This window comes from Echeneis naucrates, chromosome 1 (assembly GCF_900963305.1).
Source record: "Echeneis naucrates chromosome 1, fEcheNa1.1, whole genome shotgun sequence".
In the NCBI taxonomy this organism is placed as follows: Eukaryota; Metazoa; Chordata; class Actinopteri; order Carangiformes; family Echeneidae; genus Echeneis; species Echeneis naucrates.
In genome coordinates, this window is record NC_042511.1 from 24807924 (window position 1) to 24830433 (window position 22510).

General features: G+C 41.3%; 1 pseudogene; it reads left to right on the plus strand.

Annotated features, from left to right (window-relative positions):
- The first annotated feature begins 11787 nt into the window (after positions 1-11787).
- LOC115043050 (uncharacterized) lies at positions 11788-16636 on the plus strand (annotated as a pseudogene).
- The last annotated feature ends 5874 nt before the right edge of the window (positions 16637-22510 follow it).

Here is a 22510-nt window from a genome sequence, read left to right on the forward strand (position 1 = left end):
CGTAACACAACACATGCAGAAATATACATCTATAACATCAATATGTGGAAACATCTGTAAGAGTGATTACATTTCCATCAACCTTCGGTGTATCTCTTTGTTTAGAGGCTTTTATTCTGTGCCTGAATTGATTCCCTATTTACTGCAGTGTGCATAGCATATATCTTCTTTCCACTATTATATTTAACTGTAGAACCTTCTTCTTCCATCTTTTCTCTTTCAACAACTTTAGAAACGGCCTGGATGCTGTAATCACAGTTCGTTTGATTGCCATCCATTTATTTAGTAGTCAAAGCGGCTTCTTTTTCTCACAGTCTCAAAGTTAACTGCTGAGTCTTTCAGGTGTATAAGTGAGCATTGACCACTGAAGCCCTTGTCAATCTCTCTTAAGCCTGCTGGGTAGTTTAGGGAAGGGCAGGAGCATTGGTGAAACAGGAACGAGAGACTCCACTGAAGCCTGAGACATCACTAGTCAGCAAAAAAAAAAAAAAACAGAAATTCCCTGAGCTCTGGATATAACAGTCTGAGTGCTGTAAAGGCAAAGCGTCATCAGTATCTACACTACAAATGTGACGTTTATATATCTGAAGCTACTGAGCCCTGGCTTCTACCTCCTTTCATGGCAAGTGGTTCCAGTGAATTAGTTCATTTTGCAGAGATGGTACAATGCATTCCTTTAAAAAAAATAAAAAAATAAATAAAAATACCTCGGCCACACCCCACTTACACAACCCACCATCACAGTATGGAGCGCAACTCAATAGACGGTATGCTTAGTATGACCTAGAATTAGTGCAACTCAAACTTGAAGAAATGTCTTGTATAATTAGTCCCAACAGCCAGAGCTCAGATAAAACAACGGTGTAGTCACCAATACAAAATAAGGCTCTGTATCCAGGTAGCCCTGCCCATGGCCAGTAAACACAACAGGCATCAGACAGCCCTGCATCTCCAAAGCACCTATGTTTAGGGAAACAGGGCCATGGGAGGAGAAGTGGTGACACGGTCCACTTAATGAAGGGATTAATTCCTATCTGTGGCGCCGTCTAATTACAGTAATCCCTGTGTGTATCCATCTCCACCATCAAAATAAAACCTAACATGTTGGCTGACAGCCTGTTCTCTTTTTTAAATTAAAATACATTATTAAAAAGAAATTACGATGGTAGCAGAAACGCCACAGCAGTGTAGGAAATTAACACTTTGAATCGATAGATGTCTACAAGGGATGTGCTGCATTAAAAGGATTAAAACAGAGTTCTAATCTAGTTAAACAAACCTTCCTCAGACAGAGTATAAAAACAGAAGGAGAGGGAAATTAACTTAACAGTCCCAGAGGCGGAGGGCTGATGAACAGCATACAACCAGCTGCCCCAGTATGGTTCTTGGCTTTTGGTCTCTGGTGTCAGGTGTCTTCTGCCACTGAGCACACAGGAGACTGCCATCTGCACAGATGGACATCAGTGCTGTAAAGCCACCTCTTTTATGGCTGAAGTGGTTTTATAGCACAGAATGAAAACTGAATCACAAGAGAGAGAGGTAAATCATCTTAAACTGACCTCAAGAATGTCTTTTCTCTTCTTCTTCTTCTTCTTTTTCATCCAATGACCACCTTCTGGAGCAGTACAAAGGCTGCCATCTCTACGGAGCAGCAACAGCATTGTATTCATTCAGTTCCGCCATATAGCCCAAATCATTTTTGAAAAAAAAAAAAAAGCAAGTAAATATTCTGCTCTGGAAGAATAATTTTTATCTTGAAATCATGAACACATGCTATGTATTCGATGCAAATTTGGTGATACTGAATCGCAGTTTTCTTTATTTACTAATAATTTCAGCATTATATGTTCCAGGAAAGGGTACATCCTGTTTCTAAAACAAATTTTCTCCTTTAAGGAGTCAGATGGGGAGAGTGTGGAAATTTCATATTCCTCCCTGAATTCTGGGGTATGCTTTACACGTCTGGTAACACACACACACACACACACAGACAGATTGCTCATTTTAAAGCCTTGTGCCAGTAATTCTTTTTGCACACTTCCTTCTTCTGAAACTCAACTCCTTGAATGTGTCTGCGGAGGTCAAGTGGGCATGGCATTTCAGTGAGGCTGCCTGGATTCAGACTCATCTGTCTGACTCATGCTGTTTTCATTCTGAAAATCCAGACTGGGGGGATGTAAATGGTTTCCGGCCGTACAGCCAATGATTAAAGAAAAAATGGGATCCTGGTCGACGGTTGATAATCCAACCGTTCCCCCGGCACAATGTCTCTATCTCTGAGCATGCCAAAAGGTCCCAGTAGCACAGGCTGGGGCACATGCAGCTGAAGAGTCTTTAGGCTGTGCTGCACTAGCACAGTAAAATAATTTTAAACATTTAAATTTAATAAAATATGCAAAATATTTAATTCAAACAGCTTGGCGATGTGGAGGGTTACTCGCAGGGTTACTTGGTGAACTAGTTGCGGTGAATTAAAAGTGTGAGTGCGCCAACTATCTGAGAACATTTTAGTTTTGCTTCACCAGCTCCTTACATTTCTGTTTTCTCTCTGTGCTGTCTAGCCTTGTCGTATTTCTATCTTGGAATTGTTCATCATTGCTTTAATATAGACATGTTAAACAGGGGAAATGAAAGTCTACAAGTGACAAGGGAATTGGTTTCAATGCTCAACTGGAGGTTTTAAAAGCTAACAAGACCTCAATTTATTTAAGAATCCAAGCAATTTTTAATTCCAGTCGCATTTACATGACATAAGAAAGATATGTGCTGTGACATGCTGGTGAAATCTGGGCAGAGTGTCAGTCAGTTTGACATGACAAAAGTTCCCTTCAACCTCATAAAGGCCTGGGCCTGTGAACCGAACCCACAACCTGCTTGGTCTGGGGAGAACAGTGCTGCTGCCGTGCTGTCAGAAGGAAAAATTCTATTTTACAAACCTTCAGTTTACAGCAAATTAGTAGAAACTGTAGCTGTGACCCAAAGCTGAGGAAATAATAAGTTCAATCTAATTTTGTCCCTTTTTTGTGAGTATGTGCTCATGGTAACATGAGTGTATGGCATGTGGCTGTGACAACCTGCTAAATTTAAAGAGAAAAACAGTTTTGTACATATATAGGCCGTACTTGTTTATAAGCTGCATCATATGCATTGATTTGTGTGTTTTTCATGATAAGGGCATGTGCATGAAGCACAAAATAAATGACTGATCTGAATAATTTAGTGTGGGTGTGTTTAATTTAATTCGAACAATTTCATTGGTCCACTGTGACCTGTTGAGTAATCTCATTGGTCTGATGTGATGCTAAATGTATTGGCGACGTGAAGCTCGTTACCCGTAAAAGTCCATAAATTAGCCGCAGGGTTCAAAGCGTGTGAAAAAAGTAGCGGCTTATAATCCACAAAAACAATAACTGTCTTTCCACAGATCATAATACCAGAGATGGCAGAGAAGTGAAATAAGTGATGAGCGATCTGAGTGTGAGCGGTTGCTGCTCTCTGTCTGTGTCTGTGTGTTGGTCCTGGACTGGCGACCTGTCCAGGGTGGACCCTGCCCTCACCCTGACTGAACCCCTGCAACACAGAAACGGAAAAGCCGTAGAAGATGGATGGACAGATGGATGCTCTGAGGGGGCCGCTGCCTTGCTCAGGCAGAAGCTCCTCAATTACCTTCTCACCTGGATGGCAGTGATGGACAGTGCAGCGGGGGGGGACAAGGGCCACAGTGCTGTGTTGACCTTTAGAGTGATGGACAGTTTGGGAATGGAGGGCTGTTATTTTGTCAGCTTCACTCGTGTCAGTGACAGATGAAGACAGCAGGGAGAGACAGAGATAGCCGGTTCGAGTGACTGGTAGGTGACTGTAAGCGAGGTCTCATTAGGGCTGTGTGTGGAGGTGGCCGGCAGAACCTGGCCGTGGGGGGTTTTCCTGTCGCACCTTTTGAAAGAACAGGTTTACAGAAAGTGGTTGGCATCACAGTAAAGTGAGTGATATGCTGAGTATGTTCTTGGAATGATATAGGATGAACAACTTGGCCACTAATTTATCAATCAATCAGTTTAAAAGTAATCTGGATTATAAAATGTTACGGCCGTCACCGTGTTCTGGAGGAGCTTCCTCTCTGTGTGTGTTTTTGTACTTTTGTTGTGTCTTTGTCACCAGTTGTCGCCTGATCCTGTGAGAGGGGATGCCCATGACATCACTGGGGTTACCTGGGAGATCAGCTCCTTTGTTTGTTCAGGGCGTTGTGTGCTTGCCATACGCAGACTCGCCGCCGCGGTGTGTTTCACTGCTTGTTTTGTAGCTGTTTATAGCTGAGTGCGGCTCTGTGTGAGCTGGTGCTGCTTTGTTGTTTTGTTGTTTGTTAGTTTGCTGGTGCTCTTGGCTGTGGCAGGGTTAGGGTTAGGTTTTTTTTTTTTTTGTGCCACCTCTCTTTGTTTCTCCCCTTTATATAACCTTTTTGTTCATAAATGACTTTATTTAACACTCAACATCCTGAGTTTTATGTTACTTCGCTTTCCCCAAACGAGCTGGTTGTAACATAAGATTATTCAGGAAAACCTGTTTCATTAATTTATTCACAAATGTCTGTCGTAGATCTTAAGAAAAAAACAGCTGTAAACAAAAACGAACTGCAAGTGGGTCACCTATCTAATTCATTCTATAAAAGGCAATTCAAATTCTTCCCAAAATTAACTAAAAAGTATCTGCCAAGATTCATCACATTGTAAACGAAAACATCTTTTGTCAAAAGGTCAGATTAGAAGTCCTTCCAGAGTTTTTGATCATATCACAAGAACTTTTCTGATATATTTTTTAATTTTATCTGTTTCCCTGTTTCTCTTTCATACTGTATTAAACGTTCAGATTGAAAGTTCATACTTTGTCATGAAAACTGCACTTTATTTTGAATAGAATATCCCATTGCAGCTTATCTTAAATAATCAACTTTTTTGCATATAATCAGGTGAAATAATTGGAAACATTGATGCTACTAAACTAAAGCACATATAAAAAGTTAATCTCATTAACCTGGAATGAATTGTTATCATGTACTAATGATAAATGTGCCAATTTAATTTTGTTTATATGATTAATTGTTAAACATACTAAACCATAGTAGTTTTTCTTCACTGCAGTGTTTAGGCTGTGCTTCATTAATTATTGTCTTAAGGGCTTGTTGAAGGTTACAGTCGATATCACGTCATCCATGTTTGATCATTTTATTTTAAGCTGCAATAAAAGCTGATGATACAAGTAGCTTATTGTTTAGAACTGGATGCCGCTCATTATATTTAACTAGCTTCCCTTTGTATTGCATGTTCACTCCAGCATCACAGTTTCAGCTGCTGCGTGGCCAACTTGAAACTAACGGGGCTCCAATAAACAACAGCAGCCAGGAAAACATGGCTATTAACTTAATACAACATACAACATACAAAAAAAATCATCAAACATCTGTGTGTTGCATTTTAGAGATTTGTCAGTCTTCAATATTTAAGATTGCTTCTAGTGTAAATGCTACAATATTTTTGTTTTTTATTTACATTTCTTTATTGTATCTTCGACTGTGTGATGGGGGAATATCTCAGCCTACCGAGGTTATGTTTCCCGAGGAGTAAGAATTGTTTTAAAGGCAGCACGCACATATTTCAGCGAAAATTGTGGAAAATTTTCAAGGTAAACCCTAGATTCATGGTCTAGTAGAATGGCACTATTGTCAGGACAAATACAGCTTCCTTTTTTTTTTTTTAATCGCCGTCCCTGTCCATGAGCAAATATGCAGGATATGGTTCATAAGATTATTAGGCTCTGTTGGCGGTCTTCACACTATTCAGTGCTTCCCTCTTATTTTGCATTTCACCAGATGGTACCTTAATGAGCTGAAGCTGTCGCTGCTAAAATTAAACAGTGCAAGGGATACTGTGGCAAAGAAAAACTACTGCAGAAACTCCTAATAAAGTGGTCAGAAGTCACCCGAAATGGCTGGGACTGATTAATGTCTGTCATTGAATGAGGAAACTCAGAGTTTCCTCCACTAAGCCCAAGTCAGTCAAAGGGAACGGTCTCTCTCACACAAGGATTTGGAAGAGTTATTTCCTTACTTTACTGGCTATTATTGGCCGTCCAACTATTAAGTTCCTAATATTAACATTACCTTCCAAAGAGGGTGAACATACCCAGATTTACCCATCAATAGGAATGTGCTTTCACAATTAATCAAATTTGAATCACAATCATGATTTTGGCTTCCCACAGTCAAATTTGCGTGATGGAGCGATATTTAATTGCATCATTCTGTTCATTGAACTCTCCGTATCATAGTTGTTTTTTTTTCCCCCAAAGCCAATCTAGCACTCCTCAGAGTGAAAACGCTCTCTCTTCAAGCCTCTGGCGCTCCGTAAATCACTGTCTGATCACGATCACGATCACGAGGATCTCCAGGATCTCCAATCAGAGTTGTTCCCTGCACCACCACACAGCTTAGTGTCTAAATGTATTACTGAGGACAGAGTAGCAGCGAACGTTGGGAAAGCTCCACAGTAGATAGCAGTCGACGGTCAGAAGGCGATAAACTATCGTCACAAAGAAAATAAAAACATGTCCAACGTAGCAGAATCAGATCGTCATCCATTGCGTGGAAGCATTCTGGGTTCAAGTGGCACAAAACAGGAACATATATATATAAAACGAGTCACAATAAAGTTAGTTTTTGTTCAAATTTAACAAATAATCATGATCATCATTTCGGCCATTATTCAGGATAAGGAGCACTTGACTGGTAAAATTTTAAACATTTCTCTGTCTGGTCAACATCTTTCTGGTTGAGTGTTTCAGCTGTATCAGTAAAACTGAGAAAACTGCAGATATAAACGAGACTGTAATATAAAATGACTTTTCATCAAGTAATTAGTTTTTCTGCTTAGACAATCATTCTTACACTGAAAATAATGTTCTTGCTTCATGGGATGGGTGGATGGATAGGATGGATATGTGGACTGCGTATGTTAGTCTCTCAGAAACAAAACCCAACTGAATGAGAAATTGTGGCATCAGAAACAAAAACGTATGGATAACCATCATGTAACAGGAAGAATGAAAAGTTAAGGAATTGCAGCAACACTGCAGTTCATCTTGACAAGATGAATGAATGATACACTACTAATGTAGGTAGATGTTAAGGAATGCCATTCAAAGCCCAACATGTCAATATGGTGTTGGTTCAAAGTGAAAAATCATAAATGCGTGCACCAATTTCTGTGTCAAATGTGTCAGTGTACTCCATCGACATGGCTGATGAAAAGATGATCCACATCTACAAAATGGAAACATGTAGTTAACATGGAAATATGCAGTTACAGACTTGTTGTGAATTTGTAAAATGGTCTATTGTTTTGTATTTTACAACGTAAAATTATCGGAATTGACACTCTGGAGTCGGCCTCTAGTGTTCAGCACTTCCATGCTGACTGCACTCTTTAGCCACTTTATCATTTGTCTGTTCATTCAGCTGTTCCTGTAAGATGCTTCTCCTTTGACGCTCTATATCCTGCTTATCCACTCAGATGCCTTTTCTGTTTCCTTTTTCATTTTTTCCACTGTATGGAGCTATATATTTGTTGTTTAAATGTCAACAATTTTTCATTAAATACTCATAGAAACACCTGTTTGCCAAAGCCAAGCAGTGACTGCCCCACATTTAACCCAGGCTGGATGACGTATGTAGGTTCGTTCAGACTGACCACCAACGAGGTGTTGGTCTGAAAGGGGTATAACGGGATCTGCGCTGGCCTAACACTCCATTAACATCACTGTTTATTTGAGTAGAGTGCGTGCTTTTTTTAGCTGCTACCAAGAGAAGCGGGTTGAGCAGTATCCCCAAGGCTTTATATATCATCGCAGAAAGGCGCCCTACAATCTAATTCACAGTCAGTTTTCACAGCATGCTACTGTCATATTAGCCAGTGCCTAATTCTGTCTAATTGAGTAATGACAACAACTCTGCATCGTGACACCTCAACTGCAAGGTCAGTGCAAAGCGTTGCCAGCTTCACACAGAGAAACTGAGTCAAGCCCACTCTTACCACAGAGCGCACAGCTGGAGAGATCCCCAAATCCAATAAATCTAGCTGCAGGTATCAAACACACATGTGCAAGAATACACACACACCTACGCACATGCACGCGCGCGCACACACACACACACACTGGCGTAATGTAGGTACAAGCTAGATACTGCAAAAGTTGTTGTGACTCCATGGGTCACATTTTATCATTGCTGTAAAAAGCATACAAATGATTCACGGGCTTTGTTTGTGTGCTGTTTGCATCAGCCCTTGTTTCTCATGTTATTCTCTTGGTACTCTGGATCCAACTTGGATTTCAAAGGCACTGAAGTTCACTTGAAGCGAAAATGGTTCATCGTCATGAAGTGACAAGTCTGCAATACTGTTTGAAATAACAGTATGGCAATACTCCTAGCAATCATTTAAAATGATATCTTCACTGTAAATAAAATACCCAAAATGTCAAAGTATTCAAGTAAGCAATTCATTGAGTTTCAGCAACTGGTGACTCAGCAGCAATAATATCTGTCCCACCAGATTGTTATTATTGTATTTTTTTATCCTAAAATATCAGGCTGACAGTCCTACATTTGTTTAAATGAATCTACTTCATCTGAAGAATGCTTATTGTGTTGTGAGTTGTTGTGAGTGAATGATAGACACAAACAGCCATACATCAGGCAGCGGGGCTTCACTATAGTCTGGGCGCATCCCCTTGGTGATAGTATAGATCTCCATAATGTCAGTTACAATTACCTGCAGACTCACTCTTTTGTAATTTTATGTTTTGTGTTTTGTTTTTTTGGCAGTAATGTCTTAGTGCTATATTTCCAACTGTTGTGAGCTCTTATTTTGAAAGTTCCCACATGATGTTCCACAGTTACCTGCTTAATGGACTTATATGTGACTTGAAACCACAGTGTTGCATATTTTAACAGTCAGCAAGTCAGTTAGAATTGCATTTTTATCAATCAGTTTCCTAAATTAACTCTTCATTGTGTTTTGGCCCACCATGTAATAAGCATGAACACACGAATCCCACTCTTCTCAAGCTCAACAGATGTTTTAGCGTCGCCTTACTGCACTGGAGGAGGCTATTATTTGTGTTGTTATTTCTGCAGAAAAGAGTAGTTTTGTGGCATACTTTGTTGAAAAATGATGCCTGGGCTAGAAAGAGTGATTGTCGTCCTTTATCTGCACAGCCAGGAGCCCTCAGTATTGGGCTAGAGTGGTAACATCTGCATAAATTTCAGCTTTTATCAACTTTTCCTCATAGTGCAAATGCCTACATGGCGCAGGATAAAACAATAGGTTGCATTCATATTGAATAGCAGCCTATCACTCTTGTCCCAGGTAGCCTCCACGTCTGCCATGGTAGCGTGGGGGGGCCCGGGGGATTTGCCATTTGCTGGTTTATGTATAGAATGCAGAAATATCACAGAATATGTACACATTTGCTTTGTTCTTCAACACCGAAAAAAAAAATGTGGAGTGGGATTTACTTAAAAAAAACCTTGCTAACAGTTTCCACACATAACTTCCTGGTAAATTTAACGTCTACATACCAATAAGTATTACATTTAATCAAGAAATACTTGTAAAGTTTACTAGCTAATTTCTGTTTTCATGATTAAATTTCACTCATTCTACTTCAGTACTCTCAGTACTTTTACACTCAGACTACCACTGCATTGACTTACAAATTTCAGCAAAAAAATACTTGGTAAGGTACATGGCTGGACCTTGTTCTTATTTTAGTATTATTATTTCAGTAAAATGTAATAAAAAAAAAAAAACACACACAATAAAAATTTCCACACAGAAATTCTTTGTAATTTTTACTCTTACTCTCGCTTAAGTAAAGTTTACTTAACAGTAAGAAACACAAAAGATGAGGCTGGCATTACCAGAATAATTTCAGAGCAGCATTGCCAGTCAATAAAGTGCTTAACTTAACCAGCCACTGAGGAGATTACCGGTATTTGGCTGATAACTGGTGATCATTGTGTGCTCTGGTCTGAAACAAACATTTTTAAATGGGACAATTGACCTCTGGAGCTTTGTATCACAGAGGGCCTTGACCAGAACATTTACAGAGAAAATATCCAATGAAATGCCTAAAAGTATCAGTTTAAATGCAACACCTGTAACAAAGTGCAGTCAGAAACATGTCACTTTCCTTTAACCCTCCTATTATCCTCAAATATAATAACACATTTGATCCTCAGGGTAAATTTGACCCCAAGGGTATCTACCTGCAGAAAATGATTTTTGCATTCGGCACTTTGTTTATTCTTTGAATACATACGGAATTAGCAAATTTCATGTAGCGCCACCACCAGACTAAACTTTCAAAGTAGAAAGAATGTATCTTGAACTTTTAACCCAAATCTTAACAAAAAAAAAAAAACAGAAAAGGAAAGTATTTTCATTTATAATGTGTAGATCTAATCCCATCCAAATTCCTGGTCAGCGCAGGGTAGACCATGGACAGGTTGCCAGTCTATCACAGGGCCAACACATAGAGATACACAGACAAACAAGCACTCACTCACAATCAGACCTCGAGACAATTTAGCGTCCCCAGTTTACGTACACATGTGTACCTGGAGGAAACCCCCACAGGCACAGTGAGGACACACAAACTCCACAGAGAAAGGCCACGGGCCCAAAAATGTTCGGTCATGCTTCCTTGCAGACATTTGTTAGATTGAGCGCAGGTCATACTCATCTTTGAATCCTTTTGGGTGGGACAATCCTGGAACCTGCCACAATACCTGCCTGTGGTTTGTACCATGTGAAATGTTGGGGTTCCTTACCAGGGAGTAAGATGTCCTTTAGCCATGTCAAGTACAACCCCTGTGGCCTGATTTTTCAGGTCTATCCTTAAGGTATTTTCCTCACAGTATAGCTAAATTGCAGACATAACTGGACTGGACTGTGCATCACATGCTGCTCAAATTTTGATGCAGGTTGGCTCAGCATATGCTGTCAGAATGGGAGCAGCCCATGAAACTCAAGAAAGCATTAATCAAAAGTCACCATGCAAATAATCAAAGTTGTCATTGGAATTATGCTTTCCCTCCCCCCTTGTCATGTATCAACTCACAAGTATCAATCCTGCACCTGCAGGTGTAGGGATGTGAGTTTACACACACAGACAGACATGTTTTACACAGCTTGAACAACTCAGGGCCAAATTGACCCCAGAGGAATACAGATGCGTACAAAATGTGTACAGCAAAATGAAAAAGCATCATCATGATAATTTTTTGCATGATTAGTTGTCCCCCTCAAATTAGGAAAAGTCATGAAATATGATAGGAGGGTTAAGGTATTTTAAAAAGGTAACTCCAACAATTGTATGTAACCATTCACAATGTGGTTTATCACCCCAACCTGCAATACTTCCATATGCCTGTTACTGTAACAGAATATACATACCACATACATACATACATACCAAGTATTTCCTCTGAACCATAAGTTAAACAATGCAGTTGGTTCAGAAACTTGCATGGAAACACTCATCGCACGATAGATGTTTGCTGTGCAAAGTTTGGACTTTGGGAAACAGCTTCAGGATGTCAAGCTCAAGAAAGAGCTTCTGAAACTCTTTGAATGTGTATTTTAACTTTGGTGGGTAAGTCAAGTTCATTGCATAGATAAAGCCCATGAACAGAAGGCAAGCCTTTGCCACACTTACAATCTCACAATCATCAAGATGATGATGAGGGGTGTGGCCTTCCTGTGCAGCATTTCCATGGACGACAACGATCTTAAAGACATGATGAGCATAGTCACCTCTGACGGCTTCTTTGCTGACATCCTGTCAAAAACATATGAATCAGTGCTCAGAAGTCAATATATTGTAGCCGGGATATTTTCTTTGAAGTTCCTGAATATGCAAGAGCTGGGTTGGCAAATGAAAGTGGTCATTTAATACTTTATAAAATAATAGTGACGGGGGCCTGACACATACCAGCAACTGACTAATGGCAAGGACCTACAGGTAACTGTATTACCTCACACACCAACCTGAACTGAGAACTATTCAACTACACTCATTAAAGCATGTTTAAAATGTTATGGAACTAAATATATAATTGCTATGTAACCAATTTGTCAATGTAAATTTTCAAGAATCTTAATCTAAAGTGCAGTTCTCCAGCCCACAGCACAGCTGAAATGTATTTTTCTAGTTCTGATGTGAATATGTGTTTTAAGGACCTTTTAAAGACCTGGATCCTCCACGGATTAAAACTACCTCACAACCTCTGATATACCATGCTATCGATGTATGTGCATGTGTGTTTAGAAGTGTTTTCTCTATCAAATGAAATATATGATGTCCCCCAATAGATTATTTTGATATCACTGTTTTAACTACTTCTTGAGATAACTATATGGTCTGTGTAGGTTATAAAATGCGAATAGGCCATGGTGGGAGAATACATGTGTGAAAATCAAATCCACTTTAGAAAGTTCTAGAGTCAGCTCTTTTCTGTCATGCAAATAACCCCTTTGGAAGTGAAAGTGAGCTCCAGGGGGTGGGGACCCCCACAAAGCCCCCCCTACAAACAGCAGTTTCCTCTGGCGCGACTGCTCTTGATAAATACTCTCTTCTAACACTCTTCTAACTCTTGTTTTTGTTTTTTTTTTTGAGTTTTTGGGGTCTTTAAGTCTTAAGTCATTTTTGCGCACCTGTATTTGATCATATTCACACACATTCATATGTGAACAAGTGTTTTATTTCTCTTAAGCAAGTTTTTACTTTGTTACAGTAACAAGCCAGATCAATTCAAATTAAATCTCACATAAGTGAATCTTTAAGAATTTTGTTCCCTTTTTCCAAATTCAGAAGGTTTTGCGTTTGGCCAGGTTTGGCCAGTGCCAATCCCCTCCCAAGTTCCCGGCTGTCCACCTGATCAGGACAGACCAACCAGACCTGAGAGTCCCTACAGAAAGATGTGTGCTGGCAGACTACAGTACAGGCCAAAAGTTTGGACACACCTTTTCATTCAAATGAATAGGAAAGTGTGTCCAAACCTTTGGCCTGTACCGTACGCCGAGGCTGATCCACCGAGACCCCGGCACAGCCCGTTACCCCTGGCAACATCCATCATCTCCGAGAGAAACCACTTGGAGCTTGACGCCTGGTTTCCTGGCAACCTCAACTCCTTGGGCTCCAGCCAAGAGATCTCAACAGCGCGACGTGATTCAAAGTAGGCCAGTCCACCCTCTGCTCCAACTGGGGGGATGTCAAAATAGCCTTTAGCTTATGAATCAACCATCTAAAATTCTCCATTGAAAATAACCGCACTACACATAGCCGCACTTATCCTCTTTCCCCATCAGCCAACAATAACCTAACCTAACTGTGTTTATTATCATTCATTTATCTTTCCTTATTAGTATTTAGCCAATAAACTTATCAATTTGACCCTGTCGTTGTTTTGTGTTTCATTGAAGTGGAAGTCAGAGATCAATGTTATCGAGAAATCACTGCTTTGGTAAGACTGATCAAACTAATTAATAAATTCAATAAAACTGTCCTCTTTGAGGACTGGTGCCCCTTTTTCACGAGAGCAAATTCTCAATTGTGGTGTTCACACTACACCTTATTACACTTATTATACACTTATTTTAATATATTTCCCTTTCAAAACATTTAAATGAACTGTATTGCCATTAAACTTTTAAATCAACATTCAAGTTTTAAGAACCAAATAAATCAGAATCATCACAATCACAATCATTTCTGAGTGAATATTCTTACAACATACTGACTTCTGACTGACTTGCCCTGTATAGGGCAAGGGAAGAGGAGAAGGCCGGGCTGTCAGAGCTCCGTAGCATAGTGAGGAAAAAACTCACCACCCTACGCCGAGCAGAATGGCATAGGAGGAGAGGTAGGGAGAGAGCCAGGCGACGTACAGCCTTAATCTCAAACCCCTTTGGTTTCACCAAGAAGATCCTTGGGCAAAAAAGAAGTGGCCACCTTGCATGCACCGAAGATGAGGTTAACAAGTATCTCAATGCCACCTACAGTGACAGTGTAAGAGAGGAAGATCTTGGGCCATGCAGAACCTTGATAACTCCGCCAGAACCAACCACGGCATTTAATACCAAGGAGCCAACTTTGAAAGAAGTTGAGGAGGTTGTCAAGGCAGCCAGATCTAACTCAGCACCAGGACCCAGTGGAGTGCCATATGTGGTTTACAAGAGATGCCCCAGACTCTTGAAGCGACTATGGATGATCCTCAGAGTTATCTGGAGAAGGGGGAAGGTGGCCCAGCAGTGGAGACACGCAGAGGGTGTATGGATTCCAAAGGAGGAGAGCTCAATAACCATCGAGCAATTCAGGATCATCTCACTCCTCAGCGTCGAGGGCAAGATATTTTTTAGTATTGTTGCCCGGCGCATGACAGAATTCCTCCTGAGGAATGCATACATTGACACCGCTGTGCAGAAGGGAGGAGTTCCAAAGGTCCCAGGATGCATCGAGCATACAGGAGTGGTCACCCAGCTGATCCGGGAGGCTCGGGAAGGCAAAGGAGACCTGGCAGTCCTTTGACTCGACCTTGCCAACGCCTACGGGTCCATTCCACACAAGATGGTGGAAATCTCGCTCGACAGAAACCACGTTCCAGACAAGATCAAGGACCTCATCCTGGACTATTACAGCTGCTTCAGTTTGAGAGTCACTTCTGGAACTGTAACATCTGCATTTAATCGCCTTGAGAAGGGCATCATCACAGGATGCACCATTTCTGTGGTGTTGTTTTATTTGGCCATGAACATGCTGGTGAAGTCAGCAGAGGTGGAGTGTAGAGGATATGGATGATATGGACGTTTATGGATGATCTGACTGTGACTATAACATCAGTCCCAAGCTGTAGATGGATCCTCCAAGGCCTTGAGCATCTCATTAGCTGGGGCAGGATGAACTTCAAGCCAACCAAATCCAGGTCTCTGGTCGTGAAGAAGGGGAAGGTTTCAGACAGGTTCCACCTCTCAATAGGAGACACCCAGATTCCATCAGTGGGAGAGAAGCCAGTCAAGAGCCTGGGCAAGATCTATGACTGCACCTTGAAGGACACCGCAGCACTCCATGCAACATCAGAGGAGTTGGGAACCTGGCTGACAGCAGTGGATAAGTCAGGGCTACCAGGCAAGTTTAAAGCCTGGATTTACCAGCATGGCATTTTGGCTCGACTCCTCTGGCCACTGCTGGTCTACGATGTGCCAATGACCACCGTCGAGTGCTTCAAGAGAAAGGTCAGCTCTTTCTTGAGGAAGTGGTTGGGCCTGCCACGAAGCCTAAGCAGCATCGCCTTGTACGGGAGGAACAACAAACTGACTCTGCCCTTCAGCAGTCTGAAGGAGGAGTTTATGGTTACCCGAGCAAGAGAGGTGCTGCTGTATAGGGACTCAAGTGACAGCAAAGTCTCCTCGGCTGGCATACAAGTGAGGACCGGCAGGAAGTGGTGCGCTCCAGAGGCAGTCGACCAGGCTGAGTCCCGCTTGCGGCACAGCGAACTGGTGGGGACAGTGGCATGCGGACGGGCAGGGCTTGGGAGTAACCCAAGACCCTCCTTCTACAAGACACAGGGGAAGGGAAGGCGTCTGCTGATCCAGGAAGAGGTTCGGGAAGGGGGCAGGAAGTGCGCTGCAGTAGGTCAGTAGGAATGCGGCAGCAGGGGGCGTGGACCCGATGGGAGGAGGCAGCTGGCTGGAAGATATCGTGGACAGAGCTATGGCGATCGGAGCCACACTGGATCAAGTTCCTCATACAGTCGGTTTACGACGTCCTGCCAAGTCCATCCAACCTCCACCGCTGGGGCCTGGCTGAGAACCCACTGTGCCCACTCTGCCAAGGAGCCGGATCGCTGGAGCACATCCTGAGTTGCTGCCCAAGAGCACTGGGAGAGGGGCGTTACCGCTGGCGCCGTGACCAAGTGCTGCAGGTCATTGCTGAGGCCATCAGCACAGGGATTTCCACCAGCAAATACCAACAGCCAACAAGGCAGTCCATCGCCTTTGTTAGAGCTGGGGAGAAACCACAGCAGCTCAGGGGTGAAGCAGGGGGTCTCCTGGCAACAGCCCGGGACTGGCAGTTGAAAGTCGACCTAGGGAAACAGCTCGAGTTCCCAGAGAACATCGCAGTGACCACACTCAGGCCAGACATCGTCCTGGTGTCGGAAACAACAAGGCAAGTGGTCCTGCTGGAGTTGACTGTTCCCTGGGAAGACAGGATGGAGGAGGTCTTTGAGAGGAAGAGAGCCAAGTATGAGGAGCTGACAGGTGAATGCCGAAGCAGTGGATGGAGGACCCGATGCAACTCCATCGAGATTGGGTGCAGAGGATTCGCCGGCCAGTCACTCATCAGGGCACTCAAGATGCTGGGAGTGAAGGGACTGCACAACAGGCGAGCCATCAGGAACATCAGCGACGCAGCAGAAAAGGCGTCCAGGTGGCTGTGGATTAAGCGGGGCGATGCGTGGACACATGCTCTTAACTGGGACTTGATCACCCTGGCTGGGTCCCCTGGGCGAGGGTGTCTGTTGTGAGACCTGAAACACCCAGTGAACCTAGGTGTCAACACTGATGATGTGTCTTAAGTTGCACCAAAAGTGTATTTTAGAACTTCAGTCAACTCTGCCATCACCGCTTTACTAACAAACTGCATTTGACGTTACTTCAGTGTAGCAACTTCGCTTGGCTGGCTTCATTGTTAGACAATGCCTGGGTTAGCATAACGGCTAGTGGCATTAGCGATTAGCCTGCCGACTAACATCATTCAACATTCAACATTCAACCTTATGTTGAATGTCAATACATGGCCATTGCCACACATACTGTAAGATTTCAGTAAAACTTGAAAAACAAAAGTGCTTTAAAAGTGACTTTGTCCCACCTCTCGAGGTTTGCTGGACATACAGGGTTTAAAGTAAGAAAAAATCCTGAGCATGAATTTTTTCCTAGGGGAAAAAAAACATTTAGAAATTAAAGATTTTAATGTTAAACATGTTTAACATGTTTAATGTTAATGTTAAATGTTAATCAGTCAAGCTAATTTGAGTAATTACCCCATTAGCAACCATTTAATTCAGCAAAGGACAATTTATACAAAAGCTATTAGTAAACAGTTACAGTGTAAAGGTAAACTATTTTATTCTGATTGTAAATGCAAAATAGCCAAAAGGCTTGTCGTCTGCCCCTTTCTTCTATCCACGTTCAGTGCCACTTATTTTTAAATTCTTTGTCTGTTGGGACGTCTTCCCATGGCTTCACACTCTCCATCATCTCCAACAGTGACTTTGATGAAAATACGTCGGTTTGGATGCTGTGTTCCAGAAAACTCAGAACCGGGAATTTTATATTACAACTTGAAAATTTCTGACTTCCAATATCATAGCATTCACGCTACAGGCTAAAATATGTGCGGCAGCCATTTGTGTTTATTCTGGAAGCAATAATTTCCGAATTTGAGAACTCAGAGCACATTTTTAACAAGTTGTTTAGAATGCAGCATCACCTGCTGCTGGATCTCAATCAAGCTTTCCAAGACACACCCGCACCCTACTTCTGATTGGCTAGTGCTGTTAGTTTGGTTGAGAAGGAAAGCTGCGTTACTCTCATTTGATTGGTAGGCAAACTCAATATCCCGCATCAACAAGGTTTTTTTTAATGTTGATTTTTTTTTTTTTTTTTAATTGCAGTCCAGTGACACTCGCTGGTGCCAGAACACTTTAAGCTCTGGACATAATTTGCTTAGTTCCACACTGCTGACATGTCTTCTCGCTTCCTGCCTTGCAGTCAAGTGCCGTAAACCGCGCGCTGCCATTAAATAGTATAGGTGGCAAGTTTATGAGCTCCTGTCCGGTATCGGTGCATCCCCACTTTTAAACATTTTAAACCAGTGCCAATGATACATTCTGTACCACAGCAGTGTTAAAAGTTCAATACTTCCCACTGGTTTTAAGAGAAGTATCGGAACAAAGCATGCATTGTGTTTTCATCATTCACCAACAGGCTAATATCAACAAGCCATTCTGTGCTTAACGCTAACGTTACCGGACCTCAAAACATAACGGGAAGGATGTTGAGGAAAGTGGCTCCTCAGTATCACACACTCTGGACAGTTATCCCACTGCAGCCCTGTTTACCTGTCCTCCGAAAAAAGGATGAATCATCCAAGTCCAAAGCGTCCACGCACAGGGGAAAAGCCCTTCGCTAGCTAGCAGGCTAAACTATTCTAAGACTGACATAAGGTAACGAGTTAACAGAAAAATAAAGAGCTCTTTAAGCATATATCCTACGCCAAGGCTCCGTATCCACAACATCATCCAAACAATCCTCCAGCCGAGGTCCCGTTGTTGCTGCGTGACTTGAAGTCAAAAGTACACGCACCTGCTGACGTCACCTGCTGAGCCTGCGCAGATTTAGTGAGTTTGACTTCCTTAGATTGTCAGGTTGTACAGGTAGTACAGGTTAAAAATAATATTACATGGAGTGATGGATATAATTTACATATAAAAATTGGGACACGTAATTACAAATAAGCATCAAATTACGCATTGAATAAAATGTGGCATTTTAAAGTAGAAGCACTGAAATAATATTTCCCTGTAAAATTTAAACAAATAGTCAAGTTTATAAATACAAGACAACATTTTTATTTTATTTTTTTTCAGTGAACTTTTCAGTCTATCACATGCATCATTTCAGAAACACATGTCAAGTGCAGTTATGTGTGATATGCACATATTCTCTGATGGGGATGTTTTCATAAATACAAGTTATGCACAGTTTATGGAAGATTTAAAATATATAAAATATTCATTCATTAACCTAGACATGCAGGTCTTTGGGCGGCAGGAGGAAACCAACATGAGCACGGGGAGAACATTCAAACTCCGCAGTGATGTTAACAGTTCAATAATTGATTCCGAATAGACTTACAAAGAAAAACATAGGTTTATAATGCTTCTGCCACAAGGAATGACGCAAAGTGTCCCTCTCCTCATCCTCCTTCAATCAGTCGCGATGCGGCTTTTTCCTCATTTAAAATGATGGGTTTTATTCGATAGAGTACACCTGCAACATTATATTCCACACCAGCCACAGCCACGTTTGAGAGAATCCAGCACAGGAGGGCTTGGGTTAGGCATCGGCTCAGTCGTCTGCCAATCGTCATCAGATCCACCGTCCTGGCATCTGCTAGTTTTGTCATTGTTCTGTCTGACACAACGGCAGTGATGGCCTATCATTGTCTGTGGATCTTCTCCAGCATGTCACTGATGGAATTGCGCGTCTTGCAGGATTGTATGAGTTTATTTGCAGTCTGTCTTTGTGACTCCTGTATTTTACTATTGTGTGTGTGTGTGTTTTGTTTTTGTTTATTTGGTAGTTTTTTTAAGTTACTTCTTAACTACTAATGGTTGTTAGTGCACATTAATAAAGTGACAATAATTTATTGATCCAACTTATATTTCTGGTGTTCATAATGAATGTAACCTCATAGGACAGTGCGATTATTTGTTATTATTTATAACATTTTTCATTATCAAAAGAAAGACAACCACATCTCGTTGAAAATATTCTTTCCTGGTTTTCTGTGCTTCACTTCACTTGCACATGTTTGTAGGAAGTCAGGTTAAAGGTTTTCTTCCTTTGTGTGGTACCTATTGAAGCTCTTTCTGCAGCAGTCCGCCACAGGTGGTTTATTATGTATGAGATGATTTTGGCCTTCTGATATGTTCAGATATAAAGAAAAAATTTGCCATGATGGGATATTTGGTTCACTTGAAGATTAAACGCAGGAGGACGTGCATGCAACAGAAGGTCTCCCTGTTTGTCCGCTGATGGTCTCCGTGGTGAGGATTTAGAGTGTTAATTTTCTTCAAACCTTGTTCATGCCTTTATAATTCCACTCCAGTTGCACTTAATAGCACGGTGAGGTGTTGTGAGCACTTAGAGCAGGGCACCAAGGTGCTCCCATAACCATTAAAATGTTCGACTGCCCATTAAATGCATCTGTACCTTTTTCTAAGTAGCTCTATCCATCACTCTTATGACTGGTATATTTTCAGTACACGGTCCTGGAGAGACTGTTGATGTTCAGTTTAGGCTTAACATAGAAATATGGACTACTTTTGGCTTCGTTTGAGCAATGAAAAAGAAACAGGAAAAAATGGAAAGTCATTGCTATTCAATTTGAGACATTGCGAAATCGTAAGTAATGAGGTGACTGTTTTAATATTGATTTTGACAAAGCCCCATATTGTACATTTTATTGTACATTTTATCACCTTAACACACACTCACATGCTAATAGAACATGCTTTGTTCAATATTCTGCATGTGCTGTATGGACCTTTATGGTATTTAAACGATTCTCTGCAGACACAGGGCTCTAAAGGTTATCAAACTGTGAGCAGTTTTGTATTTTAGCATTTTCAAGATTAATTATGCATCTAGTATATAATAAATGCCTCTCGTGCTTAAATCAAACGCAGTGCACCTGAATTTTTTTCCCCTTTAAAACATGCATATTAGGCTCTCTTCAACAATCAGCCAGAAGGAACAATTTCAGATCAAACTGTATATCTGTGTTGATGCTGTGCTTCACAAAACTCGGGAAGCAAGTCATTTACTACCATATTAACTTCATTAACTCCATACTTCCCCATCTTGCACCAAAGTGGGACATTGTGGGAGAGTTCAAATTACTATCAAGTGAAATTTCTCCCAGAATGGCTGCCTTTATCAGCACTCTCTTGTACCAGATATCAAACAGAAACATCAAAGAAACTGCATTTTTTGACTACAAACCTCATTGTCTGTTGTTTTAGGATGCCTGTCTAACAATGAATCAGCATTCTCAGTAAGAGACTCCCTAAAGATAAGGTAGGATAAATGACAACAGCCATAATTTCTTATCTTATGACTCATATGCTCTCTGAGTGAGTGGCCTTTTCACTGTTCTCTGCACTTGCATAACAATATGCAAGCTCAAACTTGCATATGGTCGTAATCCCTCTCTTTACTTAATGTATATCGTACCGCTTCCTATTCTCCTTCTACTGATTATTGATCAGTTTGATGTTATTCTGTGAATGCCCGTGAGACGCTCGTCGCTGAGGGCTTTGAATGAATGTGGATAACGTTTTGAATAATATCTGGACCTGTTTTGATTTGTCTTTGATTTGCATGCAGAGCTATCCGCAGTTTCTCATTACTGAAAAGAGGCGCTTTTATCGGATCAAAGTCTCGATGGTATGTACTGCAAGCGCAGTTCCATATCCATGTGATATACTTACATATAAAGCCAAAACAGCAGGACAGGGAGTGTTTCAAAGATAAGACGTTCACACTTCTTCGCTGCCTGCAAATGAAAGAGTTATAGTCAGTAGGCCCACTGGCATTCAGCGTGATGTGTATTGCTGGCAGTGGCAGCATTGCCAGCAATATAAAAATTTATATATATAATTTATCATATCAATTACATTGAATGACTCGATTTTCGTCGGAGTGGGTCTTTATATTTCTTTATAACATGTTTTGCTTATGAAAAATATAAAAAAATCAGACTTCTGCTGAGAGCTAAGTAAAATCTGTTTTGCACAGCTCCCCATACCATCATATTATCATATTTTCCTGTTTGCTGATGATCCCAGATGTGACAATAATTGCTCGTAATTCCGAAGCGGCGCTCAGAGTAAGAATGAGGCTTGTAATTTGGAAAATATCTTAAAGGAAAGCTAAAAGATTGACGGATATTAAAAACATGACATATAAAAAATCATGCATTTATTCAGCAAGACCAGTTTGCATGTGTCCCAGTAAATTATAGCTTCATATTAATTCCATGACTGTATAGACAGAATTTGACTCCGTTTTTCACCCTGTATGCTTCAAGTTCCCATGAGTCTCAAAGTAAATTGTACACAGTGAGATGAACAATAACATGCTCAGAAATGTCTTGTGGTCAGAGAGCAGTCTTTTCATGTGATAACAGGCTCCGGATGGCAGTGGGGTTTTCACACATGTTTAGCCAAGTGTTTCTGACAGGAGGAGAAATATAAGACAGCCGGTCGAGCACACCAGCACTAACCACTCCAAAATGGAGCCTTTCATCTTGCCAGCAGTCACTGAGACATATAATTCAAGGCTCAAAGGCAGAAGACATTCTGGTGGGGCAGACTAAGTGCCAGAGATGATGATGTTTCAAATCCACGGCCCCACACGTTTTTTTGTTAATGTCTGTATTGAAGTCTTTAAGCTCTTAATACACACAGCTATACATATTTTCACATACGTCCGAGATTTGAATGTAAAAAAAAAAAAAAGAATCAAACCCTCACCACAGACTTGCTGTGGCTCATTGAATCTAATTTTCACAACTTCCTGACTCCACATGAGTTTTGGTGTATAAAAAC